This window comes from Manis javanica, chromosome 7 (assembly GCF_040802235.1).
Source record: "Manis javanica isolate MJ-LG chromosome 7, MJ_LKY, whole genome shotgun sequence".
NCBI lineage: Eukaryota > Metazoa > Chordata > Mammalia > Pholidota > Manidae > Manis > Manis javanica.
Window position 1 is genome coordinate 9,037,124 of NC_133162.1, and position 16,506 is coordinate 9,053,629.

Sequence of the window (16,506 nt, forward strand, 5' to 3'; positions counted from 1 at the left end):
GAGTGTGGCCGGCGCGCGCCCAAGTGTGTGCGCGGGTGAGGCCGGCGCGCGGCTCTGCCGAGGGCGCGTGAGTGTGTGAGCGCCGGTGTGGTCCGAGCGGATCTGCTCTTAAGCCCCCCGGCAGCCGGCTCCAGTGTGTGACACGGTGATGTCATCACCGAGCAGCCCCGACGCCCGCATCTTCACAAAGCTCCATCGCTGGCTCCGGAAGCGCGGCCGGGGGAGGGAGGGCGAAGACCCTCCCTCTGCACCCCCGCCGCCTCCCCCAGCCTCCGCCAGCCTCGCCCCGGCCGCCCGCATTGTGTGGCTTCGAAATGCAAATGCACTGCGGGCGGGCGAGTGCGGGGCCCAGGCAGGGAGGGGCGTGGTGGTCTCGGCCAGGCTGGCCACAGGGAGAGTGGGGTGTTCTCACTCCGGCGGGCTCATCCCTCCAGGAGGAAGGAAATGGACTCTCCCAGCCCAGGATCAGGGGGCCGGCTGGAGGACCAGGTAAACAGGCCACAGTGGGAAAGGGGCACGCGGTGTGTTGTACGGTGTCCTACTGCCCGCTTCTGCCTCCTTCAGGCGGGGGGAGCCAGCTGAGGCCTGGACCCTGGAGATGCCAGGGACTGCCTGCCCCACTCCTCTCCTGAATGAGCCACACAGGGCCTCCAAGGACACCTTTGCTCACAAATTGGTGGAGGTGGGGTGGGGCACGTTGGGGAGAAAAGTACAGGGCGCCATAGGGTCTGCACCCCACCTCTCAGCCACCAGATGCATTCTCCACAGAGAAGCCCTGTGCACAGGCTTACCCTAAACAAACAGGCCAGGCAAGCTGAGAGGCCCCTGCAAGGCCCCTCCTATACAAGGGTCTCCAGGGAGAAGGCAGCCAGCTTGACATGCAATCAAACGGCCCATATCTGTGATTGTAAACAGGCTGGGCCTGCAGAAATGTGATCACCACGCCCCCACCCCTACTCCCTTGCTGGCCAGGTCGCCCCACCTGGCTTCTGGCTGGCTCAGAAACCACCAAGGCCTAGGCTCTGGGTCTTCCCACCAGACGCTACCAGAGAAGGATGTCATCTCCTTATAGGTTCCGGAGGTTTGGGTCACACCTGGGAACCTGACCATATTTTCCATGCTTTACATTCAGTGCAACTGAATTCAGAGTTCCAAACACAGCTCACGACTGAATTACAGTGGGACCTCAGAGGGGTAAGTTGAAAACTTCCACATTTTCTCAGCATGTCTTTTCCCCACAGTGCTATAAGCCTAAAATGCATCTAAATTATGGCCAAAAGAGAAATAAAATGAAAACAAAACTCCTCAAAACATTTAAAAATTTCCTCCACTATGCTGAGAATTTTCTAAAGCTGTGGCCAGGGATGTTTGCACGGGTACCTTTGAGGTTGCAGCTCATGCTATCAAGATAGTTCTAGAGCTTTACGGTGAGCTGACTTTCCTCTGCTCTTAATGAAGATGAGTGTCAAACAAAAAGCTGGAAAATCAAATTATTTCCTGGAACACAACATGAAGTTTCCAGGGAGCACTGAGGTTCACCTTTACATTTCTATGAAAATAGCCAACAGTTGCCTCAGTGTCCCAGGGAGGCTAACTGGGGGTGGCTGGATGAAGTTGCTCTGGAAAGCACCTTGCAGGAGGCCATCACTGACTGTCAGCACTGGGGGTCAGCCAGTGGCAAGGATCCTGCAACTTGTTCACCTTGTCATTCTCAGCACCCCAAGGGATTGTTTGTTAGAAAACAGACCTCTCAGGCCCCACACGCGGTTGGAGGTCCTGAGAACCTTACCATGTGAAGCTGAAAATTTCCTAAGGACTAACCTAGACTTAATATTTAGGGGTAAGTCACCTCTTCTTCCCTGGGCACCAAGGTTATGGCTTTTCAGCCAAACTTGGCACTAGGAAAATACATGGGGAAACTATGAAGACCCACAGTTAGAACTCACCTGCTTTTTTTTTTCATGACAGGTGAAGGAGCCACCCAAGTGTCCTGACCCTTAGCAGGTTGGGGTTTGCCGCTAATGAAGTGGGGGCAGCCCATTAAGCAAAGTGTCCCTGCATCATAACTTTTTGGTTATTGGGACTCTAATAAAGGCACTTCCCTTTAATACCTCCTTAAGTCCTTCACGGCACTAGGGGGAAAACTTTTCTTATAAATAAGGAAAGAAAACTGGCACCACTTGAGCACCAACCAAGAACAAGGGGCACAACAAATCCACTCTGGGCACCCTTGAAGTTCAGGCCACTGACATCCATGCATTACTAGTTTGTGTAGTTTACTCACAGAAGAACGTCTCAGACCCTCATGGAAGACCTTCTGATGCTTTACACATAAATTAAAACAAACCTGGTTGTCTAGTAATTCAGCTTACAGAAATGTAAAAAAAAAAAAAAAAAAAGGAAAGGGATAGTGCTTAGAAAGGAAAAGGGCTGCACTGTGGACTTTAGGTGTGTGTCCCCCAAGTCCATGTTTGGTGGCCCAAAAACCCAGTGCCATGGTATTTGGAGTTGGGGCCTGTGGGAGGTGACTAGGCTTAGCTTAAGTCACAAGGGTCCTCATGGGACTAATGCCCTTATAAAAAAAGACCATAATCTGTGTGTGTGTGTGTGTGTGTCTGTCTCTCTGTGTGTCCCCCTCTTTGACTCTCTCTGCCACGTGAGGACACAGCAAGAGTGCAGCCATCTGACACCAGGAGAAGGGCTCTCACTAAGAACCTGACCATGCTCCCACCCTGATCGCAGATGTCCAGCCTCCAGAAATACAACAAATACATGTTTTTGTTTAACCACCCAGTCCATGGTATTTTGGTTATAGCAGCCCAAGCTGACCAAGACTCCTGGACAGGATGAAGAAGAACAAGTAACAAAAAGAAAAAAAAATAGAAAAACTATTATAGTCAAACCAAGGAAACTCAAAAACAACAGCACTCCAGAGCCATTTAACTCAGTGTGCATGCTCCTGAGACCCTCCCTGGATTACAGTTACCCACAAGGTCTGCTGCAAACAGATGCCACCCCCTACACCCTGCCTGTTGACTGCCTCCCCATCCTCCTCCCTCCCCACACCCCAGCCCAAGCCATTCTGCAAAGATCAAATCACGAGTTTATACACTAAGAAAACACAGAATCCATCTATTATTAAATTGCAAGCAAAATTATTAAAGTGCAAGCAGGTAGCATTACAGTCACTGATTCCCCAGTGTATTCAAACCTGTGCTGAGCACCCACTGGGGCCAGGTTATTAACTGGAGCTGAGGCTAGGACGCAGCCCTACCATCCCCTCTGCTTATCCCCAACCTTTGTTCAGGGAGGCGCTGCCTTCACAGGGCCTGCTGCTCCTCCCTTCCCTCACCTCCTTGTCATTCCCAGCCCAAACTCCTGCCCCCAGCCTGGCCTCACGTGGGGCGCAAGGGCTGAGCCTTAGTTCTCTGGAGCAAAGCAGTGATGCCCAACACTTGTAAGCATGGCCCCGGTGAGACCCTGTCCTCTGAGGGGCCTCTCGGCCACAGCACACACATTCTAGGACCCTGAGGGTAATCTAAGCCTACTTAGTTCTGCTCCAGTGCCAACCCTCCTACTGATGGCCCCAAGGCACCCCAGCAACCTGGATAAATTGAGGAATGCACCCTTCATTTCTGAAACAGCAGTTCCACATGTATTAATGCACTGACATGTGCCTGGGCTACAGATGTTGAAGAGGATGAGTCTGTTCACAAGTTCCCTACTGACACGAACCAGAAAGATGAGCAAAACTGCCAACCCCCTAATTGAGAGATAAACCGTGTGGCACAGACTCTGACATCCCAGTGTCCAAGGGACTGAGCCGCAGTCAAGAGGGGAGAATAATCTGAAGCACCTCCGACTCCCCAAGAAAACAATTCTGAGCAGCTCCACCTCTGCCTCCGGCCTTGGGGGAGCCACACAGGACCGGTGGACCTGGCGCTGCTAATCAGCCCAAGCACACACGCTAAAGGAAAGTAGGTCAGATCACAGAAAATTCCATCTGGAGAGCACTAGGAATGTAAATACAGATGGAGAATGGGCCCGGGCAGGGTCCTGTTTCTTCAAGTCGCTGGCCTTCACCACTAGTCACTACACCACGGTGGGGGCTTGGGGAGGCTGCACAAACCATGGGACCTTGCTTTAGGGAGCCAATCCTTAGATAGGCTCCTGGCTCTGATGCTTGTAACTCATTCCTCCATCCGAGGCCCCCAAAGTTTAGCCCCACGCCCACAATGCTGTGCCAAGCACTTCGTTCATGGCCTTTCCTAAGGTTCTAAGAGCTGGGAGCTGTTTAATTTCAGCCCTCTTGTGTGGCCGGAGTTCAGCAACCACATGTAAATATGAACCTGAGACCCACAAACCCAACCAGCGAGCAGGACCAGGCTGCTGGCCAAGAGTGGCACATTGCTGGCCCAACTTTTATAGATCTGGGATCCTCTTTCCTGGGCTTTTGAAGACACAGCTTTTGTGTCACTCAGGCTTGCTCTAAGAGTTGTCTGCTGCCTTTGAGAAAAAGTCCCAATTCTATATCCTGTCACTCACTCGAACCTGTACTCAGCAGGGCCAGGGTCCTCGCTGTGACCTTGCGGTGACCTTGCTGCGAGGAGGTGCCCCTCAGTTTCCCTGGCTCGGCTTCTTCTTCCTGGGTATCAAGTCCCAGCTCCCAGCTAGATCCTAGGAGGTTCAGTCCGCCCAGCCCACAGACCTTCCCATGCTCTCACTGCTGGCAGATTTAAGCCTGGGTGCTTTTTTTTTTTCTTTATTTTAACTACTCATTTAAAACTTTATTCTTTCATTAGCAACCTTGGTAGGGAAAGTCATAGCAGAACTCAGAGGCAAAGGCGGAGACCCGATAGAAGCTGGTTTTGTGAGGCCGGAGCAGAGTTAAACCAGGCCAGAGCCACTCCTGCTCTGGCCACAAGCTACTCTGTACACCTGGTCCCGGGTATGCTGGTTGCAAACGAACCCTGGAGGCTTTTTGCCTCTTGGGGTCTCTTTGCCTGTATCTGGTGTCCCTGCTCTCTGGCCATGCTGTATGCTCTAGGCACAGCCAGAGGTCCATAAACACGGGCATGAAACCTCAGAGGGCATGGGGAAAGGTCCTCGCAAAGTCTCCAATCTTATGATTATCCAGAAAAGGTATAAGATCATCAGGTGTCTCCATTTCTTGGGCCACAGACATTCTGTTAGTTGTCTGCACTCCAACATTGAACCTCACATGCTCACCCTTGGGAGCCTGTGGTTTTCTTACGCTGAAGCACGAGCCTAAGAACTTTTCCAGAAAGTTCTCTTCCTCTCCCCTTAAAAACAGCTGACCTACTATATGTCTTCCTCATCACCTTCACCGTATTTACACATGAGATCTTTCAAAGCTCCTTTCAAGCAAGGTCAGCTCCAAACGCAACTCTTTGTGGGGAAAAAAATCCTTTCAATTCTATTATAATTAGAAGATGAAGGCTGAGGATTTTACTGTTAGCCCTGAAAGGCAACCCAAAATGGGCTAGAAAAGAAATTCAATAGAGATGAGACTCACTTTCATTTTGAAATTCAGGATATAATTTTAATCTTTGTTTCCTACAGGAAGGAAGGAAGGAAGGAAGGAAGGCTGACCTTGAAAACACCAGGGTTAGGCAGAAGTTAAGTTAGTTTTGAGATGTCTCATCACATATGAAAAAGAAATCAGTAACATAAACACCACATCCACAACCCTAAATAAGATCCTCAGAATCCTTCTTTACCAAATTAGTTCAGTTATTTTGAGATGGTAGGAGACACTCTTGAGACAACTTTTTAGAAAATATAGCCTACCTAGTTTCAAAAAGGATTTAAGCTTGCAATTCAAGAGAGCAAAAAATAAATCTGGGTAGAAAAGGTGGGTAAAAACCAGAAGGGTGAGGTTTGCCTGGTACTTACCCAAGCCCTGGTTGGAATAAGCAGCAAATTTGGCTCAAAGTTTCTCAACAGCCAAAGCAAAAGGGAAAGCAATCGTGTTCAGTTACACAATTCATATTTTTATCCTGCCACCAATACAACATTCAATTTCATATGGCCACTTTAGCAAGCATATCAGCTACTCAGCTCCCCCAGCAATCGATACAATCAGAAAACAATGAAGTTCCCAGAGGATATATTTCTAGTTGTCCCTCTGCAGGAAGGTCTCCTCCACCACCCATGTTTCCACAGTAACAAGGTTACACAAGGGGACACACAGATCAGGGTTAGGAAGACATTCATCACCAAAGCAGCCACCTATGGTCTCAGTCTTCAAATGCTCATCCTAACTTCAAAGCCCTTGCCAGTGAGTGGATCTCTCTCTGACTGTCAGGGAAAATACACAAAGCCACCGACTGCAAAGGAAACTGCGAAACCAGCAGAAGATGCAGGACACCATAAAGTCAATGAAATTGGTTCCGGGGAGTTACTCAAAAGCCACCCCAAAGCCGCTAAGAAAAAGAAAACGGAGGAAGAGAAACTTCCAAGGAGGAGGAAGAAGGTGGCTTCAAAGAGGACGTCAAGATCAAGGAACTGAGAGAAGCCCTTCAGAAAACTCTCTGAGCCTTGCGTATTTCCGGAAAAGTGACTCTGCCTGAGCTACAAGAGTCAAACGTGAAGTGAAGAACAGGCAATCCCGAATATTTGGCAGAAAAATATGGCCAGAATTCTTGGTTCATTATTGTTAGGAAAGAGTATAAAGTCTAAATGTGATTTATTCCCACTAGGATGTTTAAACATTTTAACAGTAAGGTATTATTAACAAAGGGCCACGTGGTGGAAGCTGCTCAGGCTGAGAGTGGGGGTGGGGGAATTAATAAGGGCCTGGCTATACCTGTTTGAGTTTTAAACCTACCAATAAGAATAAGACATGTAAAAGAAAGATATAACGGGCTTAGGCGACGTTCAGGGAAGACTGTGAACCCTGTAGTGCTCAGCCAACGAGGAACCAGGGGAGGGACGCGCGGATTAGGAGATAAATTATTGGCGCCAGACTTCCCAGGTGTGCCTGCCCACCAGACACCCGATCTTGCAAGACCGTCATTAAAGCCTCGCTCCGCTGTTCTCTTTGTCTCCATGTCCACTTATTGAATTTAGACCAGTGAGTGTGTTTCGCACAGTTTGGGGGCTCGTCTGGGATCCTCTTGCCTGTGTGAGGTGAGGGCCCAAGAGGCGTGGGAAGATGCACCCTGCCTGGCTTTGCGCGGCCCGCTGTGTCTGGGCATCTCACCTTTGCACGGAATCCAAGGGCAGACCCGAGACTATTGTGCAGAGACAGCGTGACCGACGCAGGGGAGAAAATGCAGGCACGGCGGCAACCAGGCAACCTCATGCATGAGCCAAGGTGGGAAAACTGGGCTGTAAGTACTGCTTTGGTGGTTGGGCATTTTTCAGAGGTCGAGTGTGTGTGGCTGAGACATGTAATCTCGGGGTGTGTGCAAGAAACTTCCATTATGGGGGGTTGAGTACACAGAGATCTCAGACACAGGGACCTCTTGAAGGATGCAAAATACAAATTCTAGGTCTAGGAAAGCAGAGAAAGGGAACCACATGAGCTCCCTTGGAATTCCCCCCAGATAGCCTGCTGGGGTGAAGGTTACGGTACTGGGGGGACGCCTCCTGTACCGAGTTAAAGACAAACAGAAGATGATCAAATTTTGCTGTTTTGTCTGGATTAAAATTAGATCAGATGAAAACTGGCTTTGCCAGGTTTGAGTTATTTTTTGATAGTAATAAAGCCTCCAGTTCACCTGAGGAATCTGTTGATTACCAAGGGCGCTTCCCCTATTTCCCCTCAACACCAGAGAAGGGAAAGCTAGGGAGGAACTACAAGAGACCTCCCAGGACAAGCCTGCTGTTGGGGGAGCGTTGTGTGTTTTCCTCAGTCCCTTTCCCCGCCGTAGCCCAGCCGCCGTGGGGAGTTGAGAGGCGGGGACACTGCGGTGAGGCAGGGTAAGAGTTTTGAGTTAGTCTTGGAGAGAGAAAGTGAGGCTGCCTCAGGAGGGAGGGGCACCCTGGGAGGTTGGAGAGAGAAGTTTTAAGTTAAAAGGTTGTGCACTTTGAGGGTGCTAGCGGCCTCGGAGAGAGGAGCACCCCAGGGGTTGGGGGTTCCCTTTTTAAGGATTCTTTAAGAGTGTAGCCGGCACCTGGAGGTGTAGACTGGTTAGATGGTCTCAAGTATCTTTGATGACACATATTTATCAGTCCTCTAGGTAATTCTGCAAAATTAGCTTAACACAAGAAATTTACTACTTTTAGTCCCCTCCCAGGATGGCAGCTTCCTGGTTTGGGAGCATATCAGGACTGGCTGCCCTTCTTCCAAGGGGGGCAGAATTATTGTCTGTTTGCCAATGAGTAAGTTGAGGGAGGGTCTTGCTTCTTGACCTCCTGGGTATTAAAATGCAATCTTTGGAGTAGAATCCTTCCTCCGTTTGCAATGTTGTTTACAGCTGCACCTGCATGCTGAATTGATTGCCTGGGTTGCAGACTATTTGAGTTCAGAAAGAAAAAAAATAGCATATAGGTAAAGTTAAGAAAAAGTAGAGGCTGGGCCTGTATGATTAACATAATAAAGATAGGCTATGCTGAGGTACACTCTCCTTTATCTGAGGAATATTCAAACATTTCAGGCCAAGTTGCTCCTGTCTTTTGAGCTTTAATTAATTATCTCTGGGTCTTTTTAGTAGACTTTCCTGGCCTTTTTCTCTTTCCACCCCACTCATATCTCATATCAACAGGCGTTCAGAGGTGGAAAGAAGTATGGCTTTAGTGCATTTGCTCAGGGGTAGAGAGATGTTCATCTCCATATCAATGGGTGATTACCTGGGCAACGGAGGGCTTACCGGTACCTGAGAGGTGAGGGGGAGGGTCGGTTTTTGGCAGATGCTGGAGCCTGAAAGAGAAATGGCCCCAGACTGCAGCTTGTGAGTAGTAAATAGATTTTAAACTTTATTTCTCCCTTTGACTGATTTCAGTTTTTAGAGGTATTTTGCCCCAGAATTCCCTCTCCCTGGATTCAACAATGTAAGAAGGACTTAGAGTTTCCCTTGCCTTCTGTGGAGTCCACCAGGAATCCCAAGACATTTCCACTGAGAGAGGTCCCACTAGGACAAGAGGAAACTTGTTAATGCTCCCCTCACAGGTACTGAGGGGAGAAGTTGTAAGCATTGCTAGAAGATCCCCTTGGCCTAGTGGACCCACTAGATCAATTCCTGGGACCTAATATATATACTTAGGTTGAACTGACGTCCATCATGAATATCCTATTCCCTGGTGGTGAGGGGGGGCTGTGATCAGGGGAGCTGCTGTGTCCATTTGGGAACAAAAACAGCCACTGGGCCAGGGTGTCCAGTCAGTGGAACAAAAGTTCCCAAGTGTAGATCCTGGATGGGATAATAATAATCTAGGAGATAGAATTAAAAAATGCAGGATCTTTGAGGGCTAATTATAAAGGGAATTAGAGAATCGGCCCCAAGATCTCAAAATGTTTCTAAACTGAAGTCCAATGAGAAAAAGAAGAAACCCCAACTGCATTTTCATAGAGACTCAGGGACCAGATGAGAAAGTATTCAGGACTTGACCCAGAAGCTCAGGTAGGACAGGATCTTTTAAAAGTCAATTTTGTAACCAAAAATTGGCCAGATATATCTAAGAAATTACAGAATTTAGATAGATGGAATGAAAAACCTAGAGAAGAATTACTGAGAGAATCTCAAAAAGTGTTAGAAGAGAAGCTAGAAGCTTGTATTTCAAATTGTTAGAGGGGGAGCCAGACCCTCTCCAATGGACCCAGTGGAACTGCAAATTCTAGAAGAATTGAAAGCAATCTTTAGTCACTACCCCAGTCCTGGCACTCCCATCATTAGAGAAGCCGTTTCACTAGTTTGTTACTGTTGAACAAGGTTCTCTGTAAAGTTTTGACCCAAGCCTGGGGAGGAAAGAAACAACCAGTGGCCTTTATGTCTAAACTACTGGACCCTGTCTCTTGAAGATGGACTGAATGCATTCAGGCCATCACAGCCATGGCCTTACTGGTAGAAGAGAGCAGGAAATTAACTCAGAAGAACCCTCATGGTCAGTACTCCTCACCAGGTTTGGGTCATGCTTACTTAATCAGTGGGCTGGGCACTGGCTAATAGATTCTCAAATTTTAAAATATAAAGCAAGTTTACTTGAAAAAGACAGAATATGTGCTGGCCATGTCTTTTAACTTATCTTCTTTCAAGCTGAAAGGACCCAGACTTCCCCAGTTGAGTTCTTTGCTCACTGCTTCCAGCCTGGAGACCTGGTGTTAGTAAAATCCTGGAAAGAAGATGGACTCCAGCCCAGCTGGGAAGGCCCCGCCCAAGTGCTCCTGACCGCGGAGACGGCAGTGAGGACGGCTGGAAAGGGTTGGACTCACTACACCAAAGAAACTGACTGGGGGATCTGGGGACAAAACAATTGGCAAGTGTCCCGGGTGGCTAACCAACCCTTAAGGCTGAAACTAAAAAGAACCTAAAAATGTTAACTTTTATCCTTCTAACAGTATTTCACAGGCAAGTTGCAGAAAGTCCTCAAATGGGAAGGAACTCCTGGTTATCCTGTCAAACTGGTAATATTACTAAAACATCAAGCCCCAAACCATTAGGTTTGATGCTTGTCAAGTTCTCTCTTGTGGTGACCTAAATGACCAAAGACAGCTTTCTAGAGATAATAAGTATCTCTGTCCTGAATGGACAAATCGTAATAGAATAAAAAAAGGCAAGTAGGCCCCATGTCTAAGGTGGAGCAGTGTTTGGTGGACTACCCAGTTTCAAAAGTGGACAGCCCCTCATGCAGTAGAAAAATCTTTAAAAACAAAGCTCCACTTAGCTAAATGAATTCCTCCTGACAATTGCCAGGATAGACAGTGTAAACCCCTTTTATTTACTATACATAAACCTCAAGATGGACTCAGTGCAGATGTCATTGGAGTAGATCCTGTGGGAAGGTTTAGTCTTAATTTAGTCAAAGGCAAGACTTCACCTATAGCGGCCATCCCCAATCCTGAGAGAAATATTGAGCCAGAGCTTCCCAAAAATGACCCTAAACTAGCTACTGTTAACAGAGATAAAATATTTAAAACAGACTCTTGAAATAGAGACAGGTTATAGAGACACCAATGCCTGGGTAGAGTGGGTTAAATTTTCAGTACTCGCTTTGAATAAAAGCGATTGTTACGCATGTGCTGCTGGACAGCCACAGGCGCAGGTGGTCCCGTTTCCCCCTCTGCTGGGACACTGACCCCACTGGGATGAACTGCATGTTGGCCCTGTACCAGGACAAGGACGCTTGGGGAAATGAGACTTGCAAGGGCTTGTCTTTACTCTTTCGTGCCCTAAAGAAGTCAGACCCAAGGGCAATCCCCTCTTTTTCTATAAGGGAGATGAATCACTCCTCGTGCCTCTCTAGGTAAGGGGAAGGTTTCAGAACTCCTGTGGGGAACTACTGACTTGTACCCATGTCCTAAATGCCTCTAAAGAGGGCAACTTCTCAAAATTACGCATCGCCCGAGAGGATGTTTGGTGGTACTGTAGAAAGGGGAACCTGCGCTACTCGTTGCCACCCACTTAGACTGGGACTTGTGCTTTAGTCCAATTGGCCATTCCATTGACCCTGGCATTTCTCTCCACACCCAATGAAAAAATGTTCATAGAAGTCAAATGTATACATCGACTCAATAAGAGTCTTTGATAAATTTAAAGCTATAAATCAAATAGCTGCAAGATTTGAGTCGGCACTGTATTGGTGGTCCACCATCAACAAATATGTAGATTAGATCATTAACTATACCAGAGATGCTCTTCAAAGAGTAGCTAGTCAACTAGTTGCTACCAGCAGGATGGCCTGAGAAAACAGAATAGCATATGTTAGCAGAAAAAAGAGTCTGTGTTATGTTAGGAGGAAAATATTGTACTTTTATCCCAAACAATACTGCCCTTGATGGCACTATTACTAAAGCCCTACAGGGACTCACCACTTTAGCTAATGAATTACCTGAAAACTCTGGCATCAGTGACCCTTTTGCAGACTGGTTGGAAAGATAGTTAAAAAAAATAGAAAAGTATAGTTGCCTCTGTTTTAACATCCCTTGTTACAGTTGGGAGAGTTTTAACTGCTGTAGATGCTGTGTCATCCCTTGTGTGAGAAGCTTGACTCAAAAGCTTACAGAAGCAGCCATAAACAAGATTCGAAAAATTTGAGAAAAGACCAAGCGTAAATTAAAATACATTACTGGGAATAAAATCAGGAATTCTTAAATAAAAATAGGGGGAACTGTTAGGAAAGAGTATAAAACCTAAATGATTTATTCCCACTAGGATGTTTAAACATTTTAACAGTAAGGTATTAACAAAGGGCTGCTCAGGCTGAGTGGGGGTGGGGGAATTGATAAGGGCCTGGCTATACCTGTTTGAGTTTTTTTAAACCTACCAATAAGAATAAGACATGTAAAAGAAAGATATAACGGGCTTAGGCAACGTTCGGGGAAGACTGATACCTGTAGTACTCAGCCAACGAGGAACCAGGGGAGGGACGCGTGCATTAGGAGATAAATTATTGGCGCCAAACTCCCCAGGTGTGCCTGCCCACCAGACACCCAATCTTGCAAGACCGTCATTAAAGCCTCGCTCGGCTGTTCTATTTGTCTCCATGTCCATTTATTGAATTTAGACCAGTGTGTTTCTCACATTATGAACATTAGCATATGGTTATTAAAGTCTGCATCTTGTTAAATATAAAATAAATCATTTTCATAATTTTTCATTTCTTTTTTCAAGGGAAAGTCCCAATTACATATTCCCCACTACTACCGTAAAATTTTGATTCATTAAATGAATCCATTTTAAGTGGCCTTTCTCAGTAAACAATTTTTTCTTTAGCTAATCCAGACCCTCTTCCTGTAACTATTTTCATAAACTAGGTTTAAGATCATACACAAAAAACAAGCAGGGTTGCCCAAGGTAGCCATTTGTTCAGATAAAACTCCAGCTTCTGAAGCTGACGCTCGTACTTAGAAATAAAGTCTAATTTCATTCAAATCTGGGGAGAGATAACCAATTGACTTGCCTGGCCAGGTAATTGCTTCTGTCTGGGATAAAACATAACCAGTCATCCACCTTCCTTTTCAGGGAGTTATTTTCAAGAACAGAAAATTCCATAAGCACTATAAAAATGCTTCAGTCCTTGTTAAAGAGCTTAAATACTGTATTTGGTTTGAATGTTGATGCGTTAATCCACTGAGTTCCTCTAGAGCTTAAGCTTACTGGTTTTAGAGGCCACTTTGTACCAGGAAGAAGAGGCCTTTTAAGGAAAACATTCAGGTGTAAACAGAGATGGGGGATCTCCCAGCTGCCAAAATCAGCAGCAGAGCTGGCTTCTGAAGCCAGATGGGAGAAACAGGTTGAGAACTTCAGGTTCGACCCAAACGTAATGGGAGAGGCCGTTCGGGGTGGAAATGCTTCCAAGATGAAAATGCAAACAAGCACATTTGGAAGTTCTAAAGCTCTTGATCCTTCCCTCATTGTAAACTGAGAGTGGGCACCCGCACCTGGAGCAGCAGCCATTCAAGTGGGCAAGCCGAGTGTCAGCTGGCCTGGCCTGACTGGCAGGGACAAAGAGCCCGATGTGGGACTGTCCTACTTGTGAGCAGAGCAGTGGAAATCAGGCACTGAGGACCGTAAATGCTGACTCAGGCTCTGTGACAGAGCAGAAATCCAGAACCGTTGGGCCAGAAATAGCATCCACGAACATCTACTGATAGGTAATTAGCATAATGTCTGAGGGCAGAATAAGGGCATGTGCATGCCTGTAGGCGTGTGTGTGTGCACATGTGTGTTACCATGCCCTAACTGTAACATTTCCCCCTCTTCATAACCATCCCAGAGGTCTGTCTGTGAAATACCCCTGCATCCTGCCTGTCAATGGATGCAATGAGCTTTTAACTGTCTAAGGACAAGGGATTATTTTCCCTAAATACTCAGATTTTTAGGAACTAATTTGTCCATGTGAAGACAATCACAGCAAACTGACCCAATTTCTGCCTCATCCCACTGACCTAAAGGAAATATGTGAGAGGCATTACTAGCTTTCCTAAGAGTTTTCAGAGGCGGCTTACTTACAAATTTGACAGAGAGTAAGTGCATGGTATATATTTATATTTTTTTGCACCCCTCAAGTTTTTAATCCAGAAAGGGGTAAAAGATTCCTGCTTTACATGAGCATTTCCGAGGTGCGGAGACTGCCCAGCCTGGGAGCAGGCCTCTGCCCCCTCAGCACGCTACGGCAGGAGGTTACAGTCTCTTTCTCGGGGGGGCCTGCTCTGACTCCTTCCATCTAGGGTAGGCGCCCCCAACCTTCAGGCACTGCCAGCATCGGGTTTCTCCTTACAAATCAGGTGTAGGCGAGGTCAGCTCCTGGGGGTGCTGAGGCCATGCCTGCACGGAATGCCTGAAGCTCTGCCCAGTGCTGGGCACATGGAGGCCCTCACATCCCCCATAGGGATGGGCATATGGATGACCAGGCCTGCACTTGGAGACACAGAGAGAGGCACAAACCAAAATTCTTTCCACCTGAGGCCAGAGTTTAAGGAGAACTGGTGACATAATCCCCAGGGCTAGGACTTCCCACAGCATCACAGGCAAAGCCTAGAGCCACACTCTTCAGCACCCCTCAGCCCAACACCCTCCCCAGGAGCAGGTCAGGGTTTCTGTGTGATTTGAGGGTAGGTCATGTGCCCAAGAGTGAGGTTTGAATCAAACTCCCTTCCTCAGATACATAAGTAAAAAAGATTCATGGATAACTGGGCAAAGTTTTCACTTACCTGAATCCATAAATGGACTCTGAGAAGTTACTTAATCCCTCTTCCTCAGATTTCTTATCTGTACGATGGAAATAATAATTGTACCTCCCCACCAACATGGACATTGCAGGTTTAACTGAGAGGACATAAGACCAGTTCCGAGAACGGCAGAGCCAGGTATACAGCAAGCGCTGAACACATATCAGCTGCAGCTGCTTCTGGGGCTGTTGCGTGGAAAAGCAAGAAATGCCCTTGTCCTGGGGAGGACTGGGCTCCTGCTTTACTGACTGTCAGCATCTCTGAGACACCAATCTGGGAATTCCTGGTTCAAGAGTTAGAAACTGGCAGGCTTCCTGGAGGCGTCTGCTGAAATGACCCAACCCAGTAAGCTCCCACCATGGTTTTGTTCTAGAAGCTTGTGACCTTGGGTGAGGCCCTGACCTCCCTGGGCCTCAGTTTTCCCATTCATTAAATGATGACAATAAAACCAGGGAGGGTGAGTAATGGGAGGGGGGCCCCATTATCTAAACCTAAGAAAGGCTGCCAGTCCCTGTGGTTTGGCTGGCCACCAGGCAACCATGTCAATGAGGTGTGTTTTTAAACAGAATCAGGCACAGGGGCACTGAGGTGGGACACAAGGCGGGCAAGTTGTCTCCACAGAGTGGGCTGTCCTTTGGCTCTTAGCCAGGAGAAAACACCAGGGGCTCCATGCTCGGTGGGACCACGTGGGGAATTACACCCCTTCCAGCGTGAGCTGCGGCCTTGCAGCACGGGAGGAAGTGCTGGTGCTAAGCCCAGGGTCCTGGGAGGCCCTGCCCAGAACCAGTCCAGCCCAGGGATAGTTGACACTGCACAGCCCGGGCAGAAGACTGCAGCCCACATCTGTGGGGGGTCTCACTACCTCCCCAACACCAGCCTCAACCTGCACAGAGCTGAAGACCAACAAACTTTCATGAATGAATGAGTGAATGAATGAATTCAGCCTAAAAGACACTCAGAAGCTCTCCACCCCCACAGCCCCTACACTAGTTTGGGCCCCTATCCCTTCCCTCCTGGCCTATGGTAATAACCTCCAGTGGTCTGGACCTCCAGCCTCTCCTCGCCATGCACCCTCCCCTCGGCCACCAGAGATACTCCCCCAGACTGAATTTGGTCCTGACTCTTCCCTGCTTCAAAAGGGCAGACGGTTTTCCTTTCACTTTGTGGGTCCCAGCACACTCCCTGGTCTGGCAGCAGGTCCCTCCAAATCGGACGACCCCCTGCCATTCTTGCCACTGACCTCACGGCTCTGCCCCCAACCGCCTGTGTCTTCCCAGCAGTCCCCCAACCTCCCCAACCCTCCCCCAAGTACCTCCGCCTCCTTCACCCTCAGCAAACACCTACTCGTGCTGGAAAACCCAGGGGGCACACTGGCTTCTCCAGGCAGTCAGATGCTCCTTTCTCCAGGGCCTTCTGTTCTCTGCTCTGCAGGAGAGCTCACATGCTACATATGCTGTCTGTCCACAGAACAGCCACCTCTGTCCGTCTTCTTTCCCCCAGTACTCCCAGTACCGCTGGATGTTAGGGGAGACCCAGTGTTAACTGGCTACCTCATAGGTGTCAGGCACCGAGCTATATGCTTCATATACCTCACTTACTTCTCACAACTACTCCGAGATGTGGGCACTTCATTTTAAAGATGGGTTAAACTA

The 16,506-nt window shown here is 48.0% G+C and overlaps 1 protein-coding gene and 1 long non-coding RNA gene across 32 annotated transcripts in view; one reads left to right on the forward strand and one right to left on the reverse strand.

The window, feature by feature from the left end:
* The window catches only part of TACC2 (transforming acidic coiled-coil containing protein 2), a 203,795-nt gene that overhangs the window by 76,803 nt on the left and 110,486 nt on the right, over positions 1-16,506 (reverse strand). The gene's annotated exons all lie outside the window — the stretch shown is intronic.
* Positions 107-16,096, forward strand: LOC140850333 (uncharacterized). The gene is made up of 3 exons (XR_012132983.1): positions 107-489; positions 1,073-1,194; positions 2,662-16,096. It is a non-coding gene; the product is annotated as an uncharacterized lncRNA (long non-coding RNA).